Source organism: Macaca nemestrina, chromosome 9, assembly GCF_043159975.1.
Source record: "Macaca nemestrina isolate mMacNem1 chromosome 9, mMacNem.hap1, whole genome shotgun sequence".
In the NCBI taxonomy this organism is placed as follows: domain Eukaryota; kingdom Metazoa; phylum Chordata; class Mammalia; order Primates; family Cercopithecidae; genus Macaca; species Macaca nemestrina.
This window is the reverse complement of record NC_092133.1, coordinates 90,524,651-90,541,879: the sequence shown is the minus strand read 5'-3', so window position 1 is coordinate 90,541,879 and position 17,229 is coordinate 90,524,651. Positions and strand designations below refer to the sequence as shown.

The 17,229-nt window shown below is 44.1% G+C and overlaps 1 long non-coding RNA gene across 1 annotated transcript in view; it reads left to right on the top strand.

Annotated features, from left to right (window-relative positions):
* Window positions 1-17,229, top strand: part of LOC105486590 (uncharacterized) — a 64,073-nt gene that overhangs the window by 21,818 nt on the left and 25,026 nt on the right. The gene's annotated exons all lie outside the window — the stretch shown is intronic.

The following is a 17,229-nucleotide window of genomic DNA, read 5'->3' as shown; positions in this document are numbered from 1 at the left end:
TTAAAGCTATGCTTCTCCAAGTGTGGTCCCTGGACCAGCAGCTGTAGCATCACCTGGGAACTTGCAAGAAATGCACATTCTTAGCCCCACCCTCGACTTATGTTTTAACAAGTGCTCTAGGGGATTCTGATACAGCCTTGAGTTTGAGACCCTCTGCTCCTAGGTATGGGGGCAGGGGACGTGGGGACCCAGCAGTTTTGAGCGAGAGAGTGCAATAATCTGAGTTGCTCTTCAGCAGATCACCCTGGCTGGGGTGTGCTGGGCAGACTGGAATAAGAGAGCAAACCTTTGTCACCAAGGAAGGGTAATGCAGGGCTGAACTAGCACAGGAGGAGAGGAGGAGGGCAGGCAGGAAGGGCCCAGCACTGGGGCCCTGCAGCCTTGGTACTTGGCGATGGTGAGGAGAGAAAGTTCTTCCTCACAGCGTCCCCTGTGGAGCTCACAGGCACAGCCAGTTACTTAGAACTTCTCTAAATATTTGAACCACATGGCCCAGGAATCTGGGTATAAACTCAGGACATAGGGGTTGAGTTCCAGGCTCAGTTTCCTATTACACAATCAAGCAACTCTCTGCATATTGCCTCTGGGAAAGCATTGCTTGGTCAAGCATTTTCTTTCAGCCCTTCATGCTTCATTGCAAGGCCTTTTGGCTAGACTCAAGGACCACTGATTTTTCTAAGCCACCTTTGCAAAATGGGTTTAAAAATATGATCTACCACATTTGGTTGAAAATTAAGTGAGATAATTCTTCACACTGAATACTTAGCAGCCACTTTTATTATCATCCTCATTATCATTATCATTATTACTCACTCATTCATTCATCCAAGCTATATTTGCTGTGCACCCGCTATGTGCAATGCTTTGGGAACATAGTGGTGAATTATCATGACCACTCCTCTGGGTCTCTCTCTCCTTCATTGCCAGTTTACCTGTGAGATGGACAAGAACATGGGTCTTAGAATCTCATAAATTGGATTAGAGCTCTAAATTGTATAAAGCATTAACTTTATAATCTTAGAAAATTGTATCTCTAGGGCTCTTAATTTACCTGCAAATGGGATTGAAAGACTTGTTTTGTGTCACATGATTGTGGGAAGATGAAATGAGAAAAAAGATGAGGAGGCATTTGGAGGATGGTAGTGGCTGTGCACCCTCAGGAAGTGCCAGAATTCCTGCTTCTCCCTTTCCCCTCCCTCCATCCCGTGTCCTCTCCTTGGCCTGTTCACTCTCGGAGCTTCCCACTCTCTCTGGTCTCTAGGCCCAATTCCACACTGTAGTGTTTCACATTTCCCTGTCTTTGCTTCTGGGCTGCTCCCAGATGCTCTTCCAATTCAGTGAAAGCCAATTAAGTAAGCAATCAATTTGCTGAATGACTAATTCAGTGAACACACTGAATATACAGATTTGTCAACAACTTGCTTCTTTCCACTCTCTAGAGTATGTGGCAGTTCTTACTGAAAGTGATGATGGTCATAGATATTCAAGGAGTATTTCATTTGTGCTGCTGTGGGGATCATGGAGGTACCAGAGCATAGAGGACTTTTCTGATGGAGGAAAAGTCAGCAACAGAGGCCTGCCTGGAGGCTGCCTCAGAGCAGGAGGGCCAGAGGGAGCAGGAAACCATGGAGGCCACAGAACCTCAAGCCCCCAACTCCTATAGCCTCTTAGGCTCTGCCAGTTCATCCAATAGAAATCACTGGAGACTTTAATAAATACATTTTTTAAAGATCTATTCATTGATCAGCGTGTGGTCCGCTGGCCTTGAGGGACTTGCTGAGGCCCAGACAGGCCCTACCAAGCGGATTTTCAGCCACTTAGGAGCAAACATGGCTGAGCCCTGATCTTAACAGCACAGGGATTAGCATTGTCTCTGACCGTTGCCTGCCCTTCAACTTGAATCTATACCTCAGTGCACTTACCAAGGTCCCAGCAGAGGCCACAGAGGTGAAGGGAGAGGGATTCTCTAGAATCCCAGATGTGGGATTTGGGGCCACCTGGAAGGGTCCGGCCCCTGAATGTTTTAGGTAACATCTCGCTGTATTTACTCTGTCTGAACCTTCCCCAAAGCTACCACTTTCCCCACTTGTTTCAACAATTTTTTCTTTTCTCAGCCAAGATTGAGGGTCAGAGGACTTTCTGCATTCACAAATGTCCTCTGCATTGCTCAGCTTCCAGGCTGGGCTCTAAGCACCATGGCTCAGAGCGCCTTCATTCTCCTCTCCTTTTCTGCTTTGCATCTGTGATTGTGCTAGTTTTCCGGGACCTGTGCTTGTGAGATGTGTCAGCTGCAGTTCCACTGAGCACGCATGTGCTCACTACTGTAGCTTCTCTCCACCAGGAGTAAGATGGGGGTTCCCAGAGTAGAGGCAGCCAGGAGGTCCAGGTGGGCACACCTTGGTGAGGCTGAAACTGTCACACCCTCCCCTCTTGCTCCTGTATGAGGAGGAGCAGAAAAAAGGCACGTCTAACAGAAAGGTTGACTGCTGGGGTCCAGTGATCACATCCTGCACCATGAGCTCCGCAAGAGGACGACCCCTACCAAGGTGGGAGGATGGTGAAGGTCACACCTTAGGGTTTTAATTTGCCTCCGGGGAAAAAGGGCCATAGGCCAGAGGAACTTGCCTAAGACACACTCCAGGAAGGACAAAGGTGAAAGGGGCCACTCTGTGCAGCTGGTCCTCTCCAAGGCAGGGTCCTGAGTACATCAGGCCCCCAATCCACCCAGCAGAGTCATTGGCTAAATTCAAACCTGGCCATATCTCACACCTCACCAAACATTCCAGCAGCCCCTCATCCTCCACGACAATTTCCAAGCTCCCCAGTCTGGCACATACAGCCTTTAGTATCAGGATCCTATGTATGTCTCCAGCCTAACCGCCTATGTTGGTATTTCACTAAGCTGTACCCTATCTCTGTGTTTTTGCACATGCTGGGCCGCCTGAGTGAATGTCTGCCCATGCCCTTTTGTTGCAAGGGTAGCTCTTACCAAGCATTTTAGTCTGCTTGGGTTACCATAGCTAAGTACCACAGACTGGGGGCTTACACTACAGGATTTATTTTCTCATAGTTCTGGAGGCCAGAGGTCCAAGATCAGGGTGTCAGCAGGGTTTCCCCTGAGCAGATGCCGTCTTCTGCCTGTGTCTTCATGTGGTCTTCCCTCTGTGGATGCCTATGTCCTAATCTTATAAGAACACCAGTGATGTTAAATTAGGGCTCACCTTAATGATCTTATTTTAACGTAATTACCTCTTTAAAGACCCTGTCTTCAAACACAGTCCCATGCTGAAGCATTGGGGGTTAGGGCTTTAACATAGGAATTCTTTTCAGGGGACATAATTCAGCCTGTAATAGGAAGTCCAAGGTAGGGGGACTAATTGCTCTGCTTTGAAGGGTCCAGGGGAGCTGACCCCAGCGCAGTCCCTGCAGCCCCAGTCTGGGTCCAGGCCCCCGTCTGGGCCTCCCTCTGTGTCTTTACCATACCCTTCAACTCACTGGTTCCTCTGAGATTCTCTGCTGATGCAGTATGAACTCTGGAGTGTAGGGGCCGTTTCCCATTCACCTTTCTACCCCAACACCTAGCATATATTAGGTGCTCATATGTGCAAAGGAACTAACACCTATTCCCTGGGTGGTTTCTGGTCCTTCCTGTACTCATGCCCCTTGCTGGAATGCCTCTCACCCTTCCCACTTTAACTCAAAGGTTTTTTACATCAGACCCATGATAAAGGCCGAGATGTAATGCAGAAAACCATTCCAGATTCTTCCACCAGGGTTGACTGGGCTGGTTTCTCTTCCTTTGTGCACAGAGCTCTCCCCACCCGTTGTCCTCTGCCTTGGGTTTGGTTATATGGGGTAGGTTTTGCTATGAACACCTCTCATCCTCTCCAAAGATGGGAGAGCAGGAACCACCTCCAACCCATCACTAGGATGACCACACCCCCTGGGTTTTAGCCACTGCAGCTCACAAAGCCCTTCTTGGAATGCTCTCATCCTCTCAAGAACGAAAGTGGAAATCAAGGCAGAGGAGGAAGTGAAGCCCAGAGAAGACTCACAGCCTGGGTGGGTCACACAGCAGCACAGGTCTGCGGGTGAAGCTTCAGGTTGCAAATCTGCCCGAGGCTGCTGGACTTGCCCCAGAACACGTAGCCTGCTGATGTCTGTCCCCACCTGCCTTACTCCTGTCCTACATTTTGCATCATTGAAACCCCTCACTAGCCTGGGGCTTTCTAGGGATGGGAGTCTCCAACTCCTCTGTGCTGATATAGTGTCTGGGGCACAGTCCCCATGAGACATGTCTCCAGAATTTCCTAACTGATTTTGATCACCGACTCTGTGCCCATCTGTGATGTGAAGGCGGCTGCACTTGATTTAGGAACATGAGAACTGAAGGCTCTCTGTCTGTAACTGGAGACTGCCCTGGATAGGTCTAAATTTAAGTTCTGTGCATGTATCATTTTAATAATAATAGCTAATATGTATCCTGTGCCAGGCCTTATGCAAGAGGGCTCCCCATGTATTCCAATAAACATCTCACAACCCAATGAGGCCTGCTGTCTTGTTGTATTACAGACGGGGAAACTGAGGCACGGGAGATTAGATTACGTCCTCAGACCAGCCCTCTCACTAACACCAGTAATACACTTGATGTTTGTGCTCCATTCTAGACCAGAACTTAAATGGAAAACCCCAAGCGAAGAGTTTGCAAATACACACACCTACACTATTGAGTTTCCTAAGCTAGCCTGGTGCAGGTGACCTGCATATCTGCCGGGAACTCACGCAGATGCAATGCTGACCATGCAGCTCCATGGCCACTCTGGCCTCTCTGTAGCCTGTTTCTCTGACTGTTTCACTGCAGCTGTGGGGACCATGGGGTTTAGCAAGGAATTAACCTAATCGTATCCTGTGAGTCATGGACATCACTCAGCTAATAATAACAACAGCTAACCCCTGTACAAGCACAAGACCTCACAAATCACAGAGCTCCTTTACCCAGGAGAGCCCAGTTGATCTTTCTTGTTGCCTGACCAGGGAAGTGGGTGGTTGTGATGTTTCTTGTTTTCTAGGTTATCCAAGGGCAAGACAAAGGGACAGAAGGTGGTGGCTTCTTGGCTGTGTGCCTGGAAACCTGAGGAGCCTCAGCATGGGGTGGACCCTGTGGAACCTGAGCACTGAGCTGTCTTTATTTGGGCTTTCAGAGAGAACACAGATGGGACAGATGCTGCCCCCACATTATGGGTTATTGCAAAAGGGACAGAACAGAATTCTTGCAAAAGTCTCCACAAAGACAGAGAGAGGAAAATGACAACATGCAGCGCAGAAAGGAGGCAGCACCTGCAAGTGATTGGGGCCTTCAGGGATCACTTTACGCTGGGGTTTGAAAGTAATTATCCCCAGTTTATTATTCAGAGCAGCAGCGTTTATAGCTGAGCAAGTCAGAAGAGAGCAAATCCAAGCCCCAGCGGATGGGTCACCCCTTCTGATCTTTGGCCTTCTCAACTGCACCGATGTCCAGGGTCTGAACTGTAAATTATGGCGGTGGCGACCTCTGGATTGGGCAGGTGCACCTGGGAGAAAGAAATCCACGCTAAAAGGCAGGATGCAATCTTCGGGGCTGCGAGACCCCAAAAGAAGAGCTCAGTGTCTGAATTTTTAGGGCATGGAAGGAACAGAGGAGACTCCGAGGGTTAGGTGAAAACCGTCTGTTCTGTCATGCAGACGCAGGGGCAGGGCTGGGCATGGAATCAGGAGACCTTTCTTCCACTTGGTGCTGCAAAGGACTGGGCTGGACACTCCCGGGTGTGGGGTCGACTTAGCCTTGAGCTTCTGAGCTCGGCCTCTCAGTGCGACTTGTCTCTCATCTTTCTCTCCAGCTCAGCCCTGTGACCACCTGCATAGCCAGAGTGGAAGGAGGCTTTACTTTTCCTTTCTGAAAAACGTCAGGCTTCACTGGTTTGTTTTCTTTTCTCCCCTTTCTCTTTCTCTGTTTCTTCATTTAGAACAGATCTGCATCAGGCAATTAACTCAAGGTACTCAACAAGTTGTTGATACATGTACTGCAGTAGTCTCCTCTTATCCCAGGGGCACGCGTTCAAAGACCCCAGTGGATGCTTGAAACTGCAGATAGTGTGGAACCGGATGGACACTATGTTTAAGCTTCTTTCATAAGAACATCAACCCCTTTCTCCAGGGCTCCACCGCATGGCGTGCTCACTCCTCACAGACCCCTTTTGTCCTTTGCCACGTGAGGCCTCCTAGACTGCATCGTCTGTGAGGAACACGTCCTCGCCAGGTGCCAAACATGCTGGCACCTTCATCTTGGCTTCCCAACCTCCAGAACTGTGAGAAATAAATATCTGTTGCCTACAAATTACCCAGTTTAAGATATCTGAGATAGCAACCTGAATGGACTGAGACAGCATCGCTTGGCTCTGTGGTGTCGTAGTGCCACTCAGATTCTCGCTCTGCAGGCACACCAGCATGTGCCCCCAGGGCTTTCTGGTTTCCTGGTCTCTGAACAAAAGTTTATTTTTCTGAGTGGCATCACCTCTGGACAGAGAAGATAGGGGGTAGCCATCATCTTTCAGGGACCCTTAGCAGACATAGAGTTACTATGATTCTTTACATACATAAAGTGCTTGCAAAGCACTTTCCACCCATTATCACACCCACTTATCCAACACTTCTTTAGGTCTGGGATTATGGAATGTCAGAAGCATGGAATGAATTCCCCAGGGACAGCTGGAAAGTGGGACACAGGATCTATGCCACCACTTTTGTCCAGAACCATATCTTCTTGCATCCTTCCTCTTCAAATTTATTTCAAGAGTAACTTTCCTCCATGGTCGATATTAGCATTGGGCTGTGTCATTTTCCCACCAATTACCCCCTCCCCATTAACCTTTTCTTCAATGATCTAGTTACGTTTTGCCTTAATCACTTATCTGTTCCTCCTGGACCTAGTTATAGTTTCTCCCTAACTTTTGTAAAATATGAAGTAGAAGAACAGACATTAGTAGAGGACTGATCAATCCCCAAAGCCAGGTGCACCTGGGACAGGGAGAAGCTCAGTGGAGTCATCATGCCTCCTTCAGTGGCTACTGCTTTCTGGGTGGACATTTGGGGGTATCTGGCTGGCTGTGTATGATGGACCTGCATAGCTTGTGAACACACTTTCAGTTGCACTCCCAGATACTGGTTAGCTGTTACCATCCTGGCTCCTAGGTGCTCCTGAGATTTCTACAAAACTCTAGGCAGGCACATCAGCCTGAGAACGTGACCGCCAAAGACTGCCCTGGTCCCCTCTCTGCCTGAAAAGTCCCTTTGGCTTTTCCCTTGGTAGCACCCTGGAAGGTCACTTCACCCCATCCCCCAGTGCCTAGGGCTACTGTGAGTGCAACAAGAAGATTGAGAAGGAGCACAGGCTTCTGAATCCAAACCTCTCAGGATCTTGGGACCAGCTTCCCCACATGCCTGCTGACACATTGGGTGAACCAATTCCTGTAAAACTGGAATAATCATAATACTTACATTGAAAAAGAGTTGTGAGAATAAAAAAGATATATCTACAAAGAACTGTGTTGTACACACAGTTATCACTAATATTAATGATATAAGACTCAAGAAATGTTTTCCCCTCCAAATATTCAAACCTTGGATCATGGGGGATGCCTGCCATGATCCCTGAGAAAAGAACAGTAATGAAAGAAATCCAAGCCACTGCTTGCTTTGAGGAAATGTATTGAAGAGAAAATAAGACATTGTTCCCATTTTTATGAATAGTTTTGTGAATAACATGGGCAATCCCTCCAAACCAATCCCTTCCACATCCTCTAAAACTAACCAGATTTTATTATTAAATATGTATGGATATTTACCATATTTGCTGGAATGTTCATTTGAGAAAATAAATACGTGAGATCCAAGGCTGTGCTTTGTCTGCCCCCACCTGCCTTACTCCTGTCCTATATTTTGCATCATTGAAACCCCTCACTGGCCTGGGGCTTTCTAGGGATGGGAGTCTCCAACTCCTCTGTGCTGATATAGTGTCTGGGACACAGTCCCCATGAGACACGTCTCCAGAATTTCCTAACTGATTTTGATCACCGGCTTTGTGCCCATCTGCACATTTCCCACATAATTTTAAAAGAATTTGAGACCGTTTACAGCCATATTTTAATTCCAATTAATGATACAGTGAGGCTAGATTTTTACATGGCATGAGTATTTTAAAAATACATGTGGTTCTCATATGATTAATAGAGGTGTGCAATCACAGCTAACATTTTCTTGAAAGACAGCAAACTAGGTCTACTTTACCCGCTGCCTTTCATAAGCTGTGTGACTTCGGGTAAGTCTTACTGTTCTGAAGTTCAATTTCATCATTGTAAAACTAAGAGCCCCTGAAAGGGTGCTCTCATGCCAGTTATTTCTCTAAAATGTTATGTTAAGAATGAAATTCACTAGTTCAAATTATTGCAAAAATTTCAAATTGCTGTATTCACTCTCTTCTCTTGAGAAATGCTGTTCTTCATTTCGGCAATATATACACACACGTGTGTGTATGCAGGTGCAGCATTCCAAATCTAAAATTTTTAAATCCAAAATATTCCAAAATCTGAAACTTTTTGAGTGCTTACATGACACTCAAAGGAAACACTCATTAGAGCATTTCAGATTTCCGATCTTCTGATTTGAGATGTTTGACCACTACAGTGCAACTATTCCAAAATCTGAAAAAATCTGAAATCTAAAACCCTTCTGGTTCCAAGCATTTCAAATAAGGGATGCTCAACTTATGTCAATATCTGTATCTATCTGTATCTATATGCCATGGTTTGAATATGTCCCTAAAATTTCATGTGTTGAAAATTTAATTGCCTTTGCAACAGTATTAAGAGGTGGGGTCTTTAAGAGGAGATTAGGCCCTGATGGCTCTGCCCTCATGAATGAATTAATGCTATTATCATAAGAGTGGGCTAGTTGTGGCAGGAGTGGGCTCTTGATAAAAGAATGAGTTTGGCCCAGACTTTTTTCCCTTGTGTGTGCTCTCTAGCCATGTGAACCCTTCCATCATGGGATGACACAACATGAAGTCCCTCATCAGATGTGACCCCTTGATCTTGGACTTCCCAGCCTTCAGAACTATGAACCAAATAAACTTTTGTTATTTATAAATTAACTACTTTGTAGTATTCTGTTATAGCAGTAGAAAATGGACCAAGAAAATATATGTGAATATACAAATGTAATTGGAAAGACATTGATCAAGAGCATAACTCCAGGGTAACCTTGAACCAGCCTGGTGAGCCCTGACTTACATATGTATGGGTTTTCCATCAAAAGATATGATCCTCAATTACTGGTAACGTGACATTAAGCAAATGACTTAGCCTCTCTGAGCCTGTAATCCAGGTGCTTTATCTTCATCTTTCTCTGTATCTGTGTCTCAGTTTACACTTCCTTATTTTCCAAGGCCAGGGCACAAAGATTGTTCATTTCTTCCTTTGCACAGCTGGATAAGGCCAGCACAACTTGCTTTCTGTGGAGAATTTCACTTTCCTTTTTTGTCAAATGGTTTTGCATTTTTGCATCAATTGATAGGATCATGTGGCTTTTCTTATTTAGTCTGCTGATATGGTGGATTACACTGATTGACTTTCAAATGTTGAACTAGCCTTGCACAAATAAAATAAATTCCACTTAGTCATGGCTTACAATTCTTTTTATACATTACAGAATTCACTTTGTGAATATTTTGTTTAGGATTTTTGCATAAAAGTTCATGAGATGTATTGGTCTGTAGATTTTTTTATTATTATTTTATTTTGGTACTGTCTTTGGTTTGTATCAATACAATACTAGCTTTACAAAATGAATTAGGATGTGCTGTCTCCTCTGAACTAATTGTGGAAAAATGATGTTAATTTGTCTTTAAATGTCGGGTAGAGTTCTCCTGGGAATCTATCTGGTTCTAGACATTTTTGTTTTTTTCACCCGAGACAGAGTCTTTCTCCTCCAGATTGGAATGCAGTGATGCGACCTTGGCTCACTGCAACCTCTGCCTCCCGGGGTCAAGCAATTCTCCTGCCTCAGCCTCTCGAGTAGCTGGGATTACAGGTGCCTGCCACCACATCAGGGTAATTTTTGTATTTTTAGTAGAGACGGAGTTTCACCATGTTGGCCAGGCTGGTCTCCAACTCCTGATCTCGTGATCTGCCAGCCTTCGCCTCCCAAAGTGCCCGGATTACAGGTGTGAGCCACAGCGCCCAGCCTCTGGGAGCTTTTAAATTACAAATTCCACTCCTTTTATGGTTATAGGACAATTGAGGTTGTCTATTTCATCCTTATTGAATTTTTCTGGTTGGTGATCTTTGAGTAATAGTTCTATTTTCCTAAGTTAAAGACCTCATAAGTATAAAGTTGTTCATAGCATTTTCTTCTTATCTTTTTAAATGACTGCAGAATCTGTAGTTGTATCCCCTATTTCATTCCTGACATTATGTGTGTTCTTTCTCTCTCTGTTTTTTAAATTTTTTATTTTGTCAGCCTTTGTATTAGTCCATTTTCATACTGCTATGAAGAAACACCTGAGACTGGGTAATTTACTTAAAAAAAAAGAAAAAAGAAAAGAGGTTTAATGAACTCCAGTTCCACATGGCTGGGGAGGCCTCACAATCATGACAGAAGGTGAAGGAGAAACAAAGGTGCATCTTACATGGCAGCAGACAAGAGAGCATGTGCAGGGGAGCTACACTTTATAAAACCACAGAGCTCATAAGACTTATTTACTAAGTACAGGAAAAACCCACCCCTATGATTCAATTGCCTCCCACCGGGTCTCTCCCATGACACATGGGGATTATGGGAGCTGCAGTTTAAGCTACGATTTGGGTGGGGACACAGCCAAACCATATCAGCCTTGCTAGAGGTCTAATTGTATTAATTTTTTTTTTTTTTTGAAGAACCGGCTTTTTGCTTCATTGATTTTTTTTTCTATTGCTTTCCTGTTTACTATTTTGTGAATTTCTGCTCTTTATTATTTTCTTTTACTTGCCTGCTTTGGGTTTACTTTGTTCTTTTTTCTCCCAGTTTCTTGATACAGGAGCTTAAAGTATTAATTTGAGATTGCTCTGATTTTCCAAACTAATAAATTAGGGCTATAAATTTCCCCTTTAGCACTGTATTAACTGCACTTCGTGTATTTTGATGTGTTGTATTTTCATTTTATTTATTTTTAATTTCTTTTAAGACTTCCTCATCATCTTATGGGTTATTTACAATTGTTTAATTTGCAAATCGTTGGAGATTTTTCTGTTGTTCCATTATTGATGTCTATTTTAATTACATTATGGTCAAATACCATATTCAGTATGATTCTTATTATTTTAAATATATCAAGGCTTGTTTTATGACCTAGAATATGCTCTATCTTGGTAAATGCTTTATGGATGCTTGAAAAGAATGTGTATTCTGTTGGCATTGACTGGAGTGCTCTGTAAATGCCAGGCAGTTCCTGTTTCTTGGTGTTCTTCAGTTCTTCTAATTACTGAGAGTGAGGGTGTTGAAATTTTTAACTATAATTGTGGATTTGTCTATTTTTTCTTTCCGTCCCATCAGTTTTTATTCATGTTTTTTAAAGCTTTGTTTTTTGGTGGATACATAATTAGGATCATCATGGCTTCCTAGGGGATCAATCTTTCTATCATTATGTGATCTCATTTTTGTCTCTAGTTACTTTTTTCTTTCTTATCAGGTCTACTTTACCTGATATTAATGTATGTACTTCTACTTTGTAAAAATTATGTTATAATAGTATATCTTCTTCCATCCTTTCACTTTCAACCTACCTAGATTACTCCCTGGCTATGAAATCTGTATGTCATTTCATTTTATGTGTCTTGCAGACAGAATACTTTTTACCATGTTTTTAAATCCACTTTGTCAATTTCTAACTTTTAATTGGTGTTCTTAGATCATTTACATTTAAGGTGTACTTAGATCACTGGTATACTCAGATAATTTACATTTTTTGGCACATTAGGGCTTACATCTGCCATTTTGTGGTTTTTTGTTGGTTTCTTCTCTTTCTTATTCCTGTGTTTCTCTTCTTATTTTTCTGTGAGTTACTTGAACATTTTTTAGGATCTCATCTTGATTTATTTGTAGTAACTTCCTTTTTTTGAATTGAGAGACGCTCCCATCTAAATGTTATTATGTTTTATTGTGGGAAAGGCTCACTACAGGAACTGCGTGTGACTCTTACAAAAAACACAGTACCCAGGACCCAGGCTTCTTTGGGGTAGAGCACCCATAACCAAGTACAGGACCCTCTCCACCCTTCACATAAGGAAGCTTTGATGGATCTCAGCACCCACATCAGTGGAGCAGTAGGTAGCATTGTCACCAGGACCAACCATCTGGCTCTGAGAAAGCATATCTCAAATTTATCATGGGAAAGAATCCTGAGAGGGAAGACAGAACTTTCCGTGGTTTGCAGGATGGGTGCTCAAAATTTAGCCCTATAAACCTGGAGTGGCCTTCCTTTGTACCTCATGCTGGTGAAAACATACATCAACAGAAATGTCAGCACTGTCTCTTCCTTACCCAGAATTATCTGTCTAACTGTGGCCCTCCTCACAGTGATCTATTGAATCTAGATTATCTGCCTTACTTGGCAGAGAAGAATGGAGACAACCTTCACCATCCTCTATGCCCCAAGTGAGATGCAAGTACATGACCATAAGTCCTGTAGCAAGCATTTCCCCCAAGATGTTTAGACCTTTCAGACACTCAGCCTCATTAGTCCTTGAGGTAAAGATCAAAGTCTTTGTCTGTTATAAGTGGAAAGATTAAGGAAAGGATATTTGCCCAAGGTCACATGCTAAGCCAATAGCTGAATTAGTAAACTCTCTCCTTGGATCTATGAGTTAATTGGCCATGCTAGCTGATATCTGCAATGCTACATATTTCTGATGCTTAGTTTATAGTCTAATTGGACTTCTGCCTTCTCAGAAAGAAGTGTACAGTCTGGTTCAGGGAGACCTGGTTCAGTAAGGGCTCACTTAGCAAAATACATAATGACAAGGGTGACATGTAATAATAACAGCTCACCTAATCCTGAGGTTTTTGGAACTCTCACTGGATTTGTTCATTCATTAATTCCTGCATTCATTAAGTAATCTCTGTCAAAAGCCACTAGAGCCCAGCGGTGCTCAGAGTCAGGTGCTGCAGAGGGGAAGGTGTCAGGTTGGTGAGAGAGGCAGCCAAGTAAACAAACACAGATGCAGGGATAAGTGCTATGGGAAAGGGAGCTACAAGGAGCCAGGAGACAGGAAAAAATGGGCTGAAGGAAACTTTTGAGAAGTGGCAGACCTTTATTTAGAAATTTGGCAGGCAGCCAAGGGGACAAAAGCTATTCTAAGCAGATAATGTTCCAGATAGAAAGGAGGGACAGCAAGTGCAAAGACATGACTTAGCACTAACTAATGGTACATCCATGAAAGACAAGGAACTCTGTGTGGCTGGAGACCTGGAAGGCAATTGTAGATTTATGGGAAATCAGATCAAGGAGAGAATCTGGGGCCAGATTGAGGGAGGCCTTCAACATCTGCCACCTCCACCGCAGTGCACCATGGTAGGAAGAGCACGGGAATTGGAGTCAGATGATCTAGTTTTAATAGGGATGCTGCCTTGTTTATGGGATTCCTTGCTTTCCCCACTCCCAGCCACCCCAACAGTTGTCCGAGGTGCCTAAGGCATTAAGCAAAGAATGGATTTACAAAGCCGTAAAAATACCAACTCAATGTCCTCTAATGGTTTGTGTATGTGTCTGGATTTAACATCAGCTGAGTGGAGCTTGAAGCCACTTTGTTCTGGTTATAGAATCTAGTGAAGCTTAAGAAACTGGCTGGAGACCAGGCCTGCGGAATAATTGTTTGCCAACATATGCTTTCAAGGTACCTGGAGCCGCTGCCTTCGGCAGTTAGACTTTCCACTTCTCCCTTGCAAGTGTCTTGGGAGTATGTTATCCAGGGGCACTGCTCAGTGTCAGAAAAGTCGACACACAGATCCCAGGACAGGTTAATTGTGTCCACTCACAGTGCCGCATTCACATACTCTTCCTAAACTCTCCCCTGCAAGAGAAGCTCCGGGGATCATTGCCAGTCAAGATTGATGCCTTTTCTCTTCTCCTTCTCCTTTTTTTTATTCCTTTTTATTTCCTCCAGAGAAGATGATTTATTGAGTACAGTAGCCAAAATTGAAAAACATCTAATACCTTGTCTATTAAACCAGAACCAATGGACTTACCACTCCGTTTAGAAAGCTGTCTACACCTAGGCCTAGTAACAGCTGTGTTGACAGTCCTGGGATGAATGAGGAAAATGTTACAGAGATTGAAAATGTGTGACTAAGTGACTCAATTCTTTGATACTTTACTCTGAAAGGAGGACTGCTTAGAAAACTTTGATGTTTCTAGAGCTAAACTGCCTAGGGTGTCATGGTTTTTCAGGTTTATCTAAGTACAGCTGTTTGATGAACACACTTCACATCTAAAAATACACACACTGCACCAACACACACATACACCTCAAAACACGTGCATGCAACTTCATATTTCCAGAGAGCCATTGTGAGTGCTACCATTACATGCCTCCTGCTGGAGTAGAGGAGGGGGGTAGGTCGGCATTATAACAGCTCTGATCACATAGCTTGGCATATGATATGCCAAGTGCTCTGATGACTAATTCTCTCAGTAACCTTTCCACGAAGGCATGGTCCTTTCACTCACAGGTGAGAAAACAGAGGCTCAGTGGAGCTCGGGTACCAGCTCGAAGTTCCACAGTGACTCACTCTAGGTTTGTCTGGCTGTCATGCCTGTGTGTTCTCTGTGGCAAACCAGACTGTCCTTCGAAGACAACGGTGTCAAGGAAAAATATGACGTCTTATTTCCAAAGATAGGCATAGTCATCTCCTCTCAGCTGACTCTGAAGGCCTCCCTCAGTCTGGCCCCAGATTCTCTCCTTGATCTAATTTCCCAAAATAAATTCATTCATTTATTTAACGAATTTACATATGCTGGTCTACTACATGCCAAGCACTGCTCATTTAGAGAAGCTTATCACAGCCTACACCAAACATACTGGAACACGACTCCAGCTGCAGGTTTTGTTTCATTTATGTCTCACATGTTGAGAAGCAAAGATTATTCTATAAGCCAGGCAATCAAAAGAATAGGAAATGAGTGATATCTGCAGGTGTCACTTCAATAATTTCAACAGGGACATCCCTCTTGGCTCTTCAGCAGGTTTCTTAAGTTCTATTGGCTATTCTAACCAATCACCACAAACTTGGTGGCTTGAAACAGGAAAAGTTTATGCTCCCACACTTATGGAGGTCAGAAGGCAGAAATGAAGGTGTCAGGTAAGCCACACTCCCTCCAGTGCTTCTAAGGGAGGATCCTTCCTTTCTTCACCTAGCTGCTGGTGGCTGTGGCAAATCTCGGTCTTCTCAGCCTTGTGGGAACAGAATCCCCACCTCCGTCTAACATAGCCTTTTCCCCTGTGTCTGTCTCTCTGTTCTCTTTCTTTGCTTTTCCCTTCCCCTCTCTCTCTCTCTCTCTCTCTCTCTCTCTCTCTCTGTCTCCTTATGGGGCCTCACTCTGTCACCCAAGCTGGAGTACAGTGGTAGGATCACAGCTCACTGTGCAGCCTCCACCTCCAGAGCTCAAGCAATCCTCCCACCTCAGCCTTCCGAGTGGTTGGCACCACAGGCTTGCACGATCATGCCATGGTAATTTTATATTTTTTACGGAGGCAGAGTCTCCCTGTGTTGCCCAGGCTGGTCTCAAACTCCTGAGCTCAAGCAATGTTCCCGCTTTGGTTTCCCAAAGTGTTGGGAGCTGTGAGCCACTGCATCTGGCCTCTTTTTCTTATAAGGACACAAGTCATTGAATTTACCAGGATTAAGATACCTAATACAGTGTGACCTCATTTTAACCTTACTGATTACACTGGAAAGACCCTATTTCCAAGTACATTCTGAAGTTCCAAGTGGACATGAGTTTTGGGGGCATTACTCAACCCACTATAGTAGGAAAGCAACAGGGAACACCTACCTTGGCCTCTCACCAACCTCTTTCCTTTCACCACCACTGTTGCCCACTATGTGCCCTGCTACCCACTGTTCTCACCCTCTACCTCCTATCCCAACAAAAATCTCTGCTAGAAAGTCCCTGGAATCACTTTTTCGCCCCATGAATCAAAGCCCTCAGGTAAGTCCTCTTTCTTCAGACTGGATACCCAAGACAATGGACCCAGTTCTCTGAGACTCTTCCTTAGCTAGGAGAGAAAGTAAGTGGGTGAGCAAGCCTGAGCAGCCAGACCAGCCTGGGACTGATGTTCAGCTACACCACCAAGTAACCCGATCTTGGGAAAGCCATTTAAGTTCTTCAAACCAGAGGTTCCTCATCCATGGAATGGATTATGTGTAAATTATAGGGTTATTGAGAGGATTCAGTTAGGCAATAATTTAATGTTATTAAATGGTAGTTAGTAGTGGTAAACTGGAAGAAGTACAAGAATTTGGGGCTATGCCAGGGAAAGGTATGACCTAGATGTAAAGAAGTGGAAACTTCTTCCCACATTCAGATTGTTGCAGAAAATTGTAGGGTCTTCTACCAACTGGACCTAGAAGACCCATTTTGCCTGGAACAACAGCTTGAGAGATAGACCTGAAGAACTCTGAAGGCTTAGCAACACCGTCGCTGTCCCTGAATACCACTTCTCTGGCACTTCATGGTTTCGCTTCCAACTATCTACGAACTCTTCTCTCACTACCTGTCTGCTTTCCTGGAGTAAGTAAAACAGCGTATAAGAACAGTAAAATTAAATGACTAGCTTAAAGAAATCTGAAAAGGACAAGGAAAGCAGATAACAGTCATTATAAAGTTATAACAGTAAAAACAATGTGGTTGATACAGTAAAAGATAGGTAGATAACAAGATTGTTAGGGTTTGAATGTTTGTCCCCTCCAAAACTCATGTTGAAACTTCATCCCTGATGTGGCAGTATTGAAAAGCAGGACCTTCAAGCGGTGACAGGGTCATGAGGGCACCCCCATGATTGGATTAATCCTTTCATGGGTTAGTGGATTAATGGATTGATAGGTTATCATGGGAATGGGGCTGTGGCAGCTTTCTAAAAAGAAGAAGACAGCCTCAAGCTA